Source organism: Cololabis saira, chromosome 17, assembly GCF_033807715.1.
Source record: "Cololabis saira isolate AMF1-May2022 chromosome 17, fColSai1.1, whole genome shotgun sequence".
Lineage (NCBI taxonomy): Eukaryota > Metazoa > Chordata > Actinopteri > Beloniformes > Belonidae > Cololabis > Cololabis saira.
Genome location: NC_084603.1, coordinates 23567507 through 23574244, shown reverse-complemented (window position 1 = coordinate 23574244; position 6738 = coordinate 23567507).

The window sequence follows — 6738 nt, the reverse complement described above, 5'->3', positions numbered from 1 at the left end:
AGATCATTTTCACTAAAGTTCTGAAAGGCAATAAAGATAATACATTTCTAAAAACATATATGATTGACTGACATTAATTTATTGCAGAAAATATTACGACTATACTGTACATATCACAAAAACATGGGAGCTCAAAGAGTTTGCCGTTATTCTACAGGTTAATTTATTGCTGTAGTTTGATTCATGACAGTCAAGTGTGAGTGGCCGCCTCCTTTCACCCCAACATAGAGAAAAAATAAATGCTGGCCTTGTATGTATGTGTGTGTGTGTGTGTGTGTGTGTGTGTGTGTGTGTGTGTGTGTGTGTGTGTGTGTGTGTGTGTGTGTCATTTATAGACATTTATATCCTCACGGTATGGTTCGGGTGCAAACTGAAGATTTCCTAATTGGGGCTAGTTGGACAACATTTTGAAATTTAGATATATCTGAAATGTCTAAGTAGCATATCTCACAATGATAAACACATGATTAATCCTAAATTCATGTTTTAGAAAGTTGGAAGTATGTTGTTTTTTGGGTTTTATATCACTCGTTTTGGAGAAAAATATCTACTATCACACAGCGTCGTGTCCTGTTTTTCAAAAGACATAAACACATAAAAGCCATAATGATTTGAATATTGAATTTGAAAAACGGCAAGAACACTCTGAAATTGTTGGAAGCTAAACGATCAGTAGGTGTCTATCTGTTTTGTAGCACCTGAATGAAAGTTAATGTGTGCTGTGTTTGTATTAATGTGAGGATGTGAAAATGACCACATGCGTGTTTTTAACCATGAGTGTGTGAGTTTTTACATGGTAAATGTTGATTTTATTCTGTAAAGCTCTTTGCGTTACTACTGTATGATAAATTGCTATAAATAAAGTTTGATTTGTTTTGATTTGATTGTTAAGAGACTCTAATAATGTCCTGACCCAATCCAACCCCAAAGCTGTAGACGTACCTGAAAAAAACAGTTCAAGTGACAAAAGCCACTGCATCAAAAAACTCAATATACTTTTGCCTCAGAAGTATGTGATATGATCATGCTTCTCAAATTAATCATAATTATTTAAAAATTCTTAAATTAATATAATGATTTTAAAAAAGCATGTGGATTTCTTCTGTCCACCAGGACTTTTGTGAAAAGATCATATTTATAGAGAGCGCACGATGTTGTTGTATCAGTTTTTTGACGAAACAAGATCGACAATAAAAAACTAATAAAACAATATGCTTGATTAACATGCAGTGAAGTAAATTGAATGTTCATCATGAACAAAGCAGATCTATTGGGTGTGAAAGTCCAGTGAGCCTTCATTAGAGCAACATAATGCATGTGAGAGGTCATTCTCTGTCTGTAACAGTACTTAAACTGATTACAAGTAGTGTGTGGCTGTTAATCATTACATGTTTGATAACACCATGTGGGCACAGTCTTGCTGACTCACTGTGAGTGAAGTTTCAAGGACGGTCCTGCATCACGTGAGAGCAGATCATTGAAACCTTTACGTTTCAGGAGAACACTGTAAACTGTTTAATAGATGACTGTGCTGCGATTATGGGTTGCGGTGAACTTTTTCAATGGTAGTTATCGCTCGGTGGCTATCAGCTCCAGCGTACTGAATTAATGATAGATGATTATTTTGATAAAGACATGATTCATAGCGGGGAGAGGTTATCTTACACAGAAGGGAAGAGGAAGAGGTAAATGTATATTACAGCATCAGCTGAAAAGCATCAAAGTAAAAACAGGTGAAATGGTTAATCAAGGCTTTAGTCAATCAAAAAAAAGAGGAAACAATTGGATCATCAATATCCAATAAATGCAGCACACTTCTCTATTTTCTGGATGCAAAGTAATCAATGAGGTTGAAAACATGTTAACAACATAAATTGATATAAAACTATAGCCAATATATTTTATATTGGATCAATGTGTAGCTTAACTGTTCATTTTACCACTCTTTTTCAACAGAGGTGAATGCAGAGGGCGTAAACAAGGCATTCAATAAATGTTCATCAGGGCCGCTGGAAAAACACAATTCTTCAGTCTAGACAGAGATTCCTGTCTAATGAGCAGCAGCTTAGGTGTTTTTGCTACAAAGTGTTACTTCAACAACATACCCACCTTCAAGTGAAGCACGAGTTTCCTCGTGTTCTGCCTTTTTCTCTCTCTTGCTTGCTCTTGATTCATGTTTGTGGCTCTGATTTGTTTATTTATGATTTATTGTTTTTTTTAATTCAATATTTAATTAGTTCAGGTTGAAGTTTTCAATTTAATATTTATTTTATTTATTTCAGGTAGAAGTTTTTAATTTAATATTTTATTATTTATTTCAGGTAGAAGTTTTTAATTTAATATTTTATTATTTATTTCAGGTAGAAGTTTTTAATTTAATATTTTATTATTTATTTCAGGTTGAGGTTTTTTAATTTAATATTTATTCATTATAGGTTGGACTTTTAAACATTTTTATTTGACTCATACAGTCAAACTACTGTATCTATAAGTACCTATGATAGATCTGAGGAGAGGTGTGAGGGTGTGGGGCGGGGGGATCTCCAAATAACATTTCGCTTAGGGCCCCAATTCAGTCAGGGCCCTGCAGCCCTGATTGCTTCCTAGTGCTAATAGTCCTGTCCCAGTTTGATGCCCTGAGCATTTAATGATGGCTTCCTTTTTGGTTTGGTCAGGGCTTCTTTTAGTCCGATCGGTTGAGTCGTACGTTTTTACTGCCTTACCAGTGCTTGTCATGAATTCTGTATTTATCCACTGCTCTAGGTCTACATGCTCTGCTTTTACAGCATACGCAGAGTCAGTATATATGTTCACTTCTTTCCCTTCACTCAGTTCACAGGCTCTAGTCAATGCTGTAATTTCAGCCAGTTGGGCTGAGGCCGGGGGAGGAATTACGTCAGATTCTCTGATGATCCACATATGCTCTAGTATGGGGGAGGGAGTTTCTTTGATACTTCCACCTGTTGTTACATCACTTTGCCATCTGTGAACAGGTTGGTGGCATTACGTATGGGTGTGGTTACAATATTTGGGAACATGTTTAGTTCCTTTTTGACAATCGCTTCACATTCATGGGGAACAGTGCCAGGTGTTGTTGCCGCCATGTTTTTATCTGTGCTGGCATACTGTATATTGGGCTGCAGCAGTATTTCTTGCATTTTAGTACTTCTTTATTGGCTAAGTGTGAACTTTTGACTCGAAATGTAAATGGTTACATCATGATTTTTATGCACAACGATGTCTTAACCTCTCGTAATATGTGCTGTGTCTTTTAAAGCCTTCACAAGGGCACACAATGCTTTTGTATATGTGGAGTGTTCTTTTTAGACTTAGACTCAACTTTATTGATCCCTCTGGGAAATTCAGTCTCCAGCAGCTTATACAACAAGAGTCAGCAAGAAAGTCATTCAATTCAAAAGTCTTTATTTTGAACATAATAGTAGTGTAAGTAACAGACATGCTTTAACATACTGTATTTAAACAATGAATGAAAGAGAGGCACTTATTTTTTTGGTAGCAGCAGCAGCAGCAGTCTTGACATGTTTCGAAAAGGAGTAGGAAGAAGTAAAAAAAAAATCTTGAAATCCTACTCCTTGAACTCAATACTATTTTTTCAGATGGACCCTCGTTATTAGATATCAGAAATCTTGATGTATTTACAAGTTACACAAATGAATAGTAAGAATTTTACACAGTATAAATACATATTGTGGTATACCTAAGTATTATTGTCATGTGCAGTTATATACCAAGGTATAGAAACACTATTTACCCTGTATTCATCTATATATAAAAGCATACATTATTTATGATATTAATTTATATAGACTTTTGTAGAATCTTATTCATTACAAGCATTCTTACTCATAGACATTTCTATATGCATTAAAGGAGCTGTATGTAAGAGCAATAATAAAACGAATCATAAAATGACCCCGATATGTCAACAGACATTTAAAAATCATGTTCATTTCAAATACTTATGTCACTGACAACAGCACTCAAGCCAGGATATTCCAGTTTAAAAAGAGGAGTTGCAGCCCTCAACTGATGTTTATGTTGTCATTTTTTGTTTTGGCCTGAAGCTCCACCCTCCACCTATCTCCCAATCACCAAGTCAGTATTGTTTCGGCATCCGGGTTGCCAGCTCGGCTCTAATTATCGCAGCCATGGCAGCCTACGTTCCTGCTGCATTCTGCAGCCTACCTGGCAACCTCTGGTCGGGGGGAGGAGGGGGAGGGTACACGCCGCTCAACAATATTTTGAAAGTGACTCCAGTACCAGTTTTGGCCATTTCTTACAGACGGCTCCTTTAAAGCATACATATACACGTATACTTATTACTGTCCATATATGTATAGATACACCCATTTCAACATACATGTATACACACATATATATATATATATATATACCCACAACCGTACAAGTCCAGTTAGCTTTGGCCTGAAATGCTTGTAGATAGTTATTGCACTGGGCTTGACAGATCATTGCACATATGATGACCATTTTGATAGATAAATAAGTATTGCTGTTGAATAAAAGGAAAAATAGCAACTGTTTACTATGATGAGGTGGATAGTGTCTACCTGTTACCTCCTTCCTCCAAGTGAGGAGTCATACAGCCTGATGGCCTGAGGGACAAAGGAGTTCTTTAGTCTGTTAGTCCTGCACTTGAGAAGGACCAGTCTCTCCCCGAACAGGCTCCTCTGGTGTGCAGAAGGTGGCTGGCATTGTCCATAATATCCAACGGTTTGTTCAGTGTCCTTGTCTCTGCAACCGTCACCAGAGGGTCCAGCTTCATGCCGATCATTACCTCTTTTTTTTACTGGTTCTAACTTAGTGTTATGTTAGTATAATGCGCCGCTGGATCAAACTTTTACAGGGGACATTAAAGGATAAATAATTGTGGTTGATATACCTTAAATAGGCATGTTATGCGACTTATACCATCAAAGAAGATAGCTTCTAAAAAATCACAATTCTAGTACGCAGGTAACTTTCTCTATTTTGTTGGAGTGTTTTCTCTTATTTTGTTGATACTTTTCAGGTTTCATTGTTGTGCTTTTGGTCTTGTGTTTTGACTGCAGGGTCAAAGGTGCATAAAATATTGCTAATCATTCACAGCTCTCAGTTTTGTAATAAACTGTGAATGACACAGCACAACAATACACGGGCTGATTGGTGATGCTAAAAGGAAATATGACAAGATTACAAAAATGAACAAAGCAACATCAGGGAGATGTTTTTAATCACTTACGAGGTATTCTTCTCTTTGTTTGTCATAACTGCAAATGATACAATCAGAAGATATTTTGTTCACATTCACGATGTATTCAGGAGCTAATAATTCAATTAAATTATCCAGAACACGACTCCCGAACAATTATTACATAAACATAAAAATAAACAATGGCAGGTCAAAACTCCCCTAGTGTAAGAAAAACCTTAACCCAAAACAGTGGCAAGGAAGAAACCTTGAGCAGGACCTGGATCATAAGGGGGGGCCCTCCTGCTGAAGGCCAGCTTGGAAAAGAGAGATCAGACAGAAGGAAACCCAGAGAGAGGAGAGACAGACACAATGGCTAGCTGGTGCACTACAGGGATGACTATAAAAACAGATGTAGACAGCAGACACTGAGGCGGTCAGAGGGCGGGATCGCAGGCCAGGATGTCAGCAGTCATCCAACAGACATCCATACAGACAAGTGGAAGCAGACAGTGGGATGATCAAAGGATGGGACTGCAGGGCAGCATGCTGCTCCTGAAGTAGTAATAAATAATACAGTAATAAAGTAGCTCCCACTGCCATGCAAGTTTAGCTGCAAATGAAAACATGATTGGACATTTCAATCAAAATAAACTTAAAGTTGAAACAGCTTTTTAAATATGTGTGAGTATTAGAACATTTCAATCTTTAAGCGCCAGCATTATTCAAGGCCCTTTCTTTGATAAGCCTTTCTCTTTTCAAAAAAAAGTAAAGTAAGTAAAATTGCCAACCTTGCATTTCAATAATTCTCTCAGTTAAAAGGATAATATAATGTTAGAATAGCAAAACAAGAGAGATGCAAGATTCTCCTTAAATGATCTAGCATATGAATAATACAGTTTCCATAGTGTGTACACTGTATGTCTGTATACATACTTTGTAAATGTATTGAGAGACAGTCCCCCCAAAGCCGAGCTTTCTCAGCCACTTGTCAACACACACTCCAACCCTAATTATAACAGAGCCTCAAGAGCAACTGCTGGGCCCTGATCCATGTCAATAGCTGCAGTGAGATCAATATTACTTACATTCATAATATGAGTTCAGACTCACCACTGAGTCTTTCTGCACCCTTCAGGAGCTATTATTAGAAGCGCAGATGAAAGCAGTCTCAAGAGATTTTATTCTATAGATGATCTGTGGTAATATTTTTCAAGTGTGATCAGTGACAGGTGGATACAAGTGTAAAAAGCTTGAAGTGCTTTAAAGGATAAAATTGTTAGCTCAGTGGAAGATGACAGGCAAAAAAAGGTGGAGCAACAGCTGGCGGGCCAAAAACATAAAAGTATCAAAATGAAATAACACAGTCGAGATAGACTGAGATCAGGTGATTGATTTGCTCATCAATAAATGTAATTTCATTGTAATTTCATTGGAAATGCCACTATGTTTGATGGATGAGCTGGCGTGCTTGAGGTCATGACCTTTTTTTTCATTAATGGGTCCATGAAACAGGTTTCTTGAAGGAA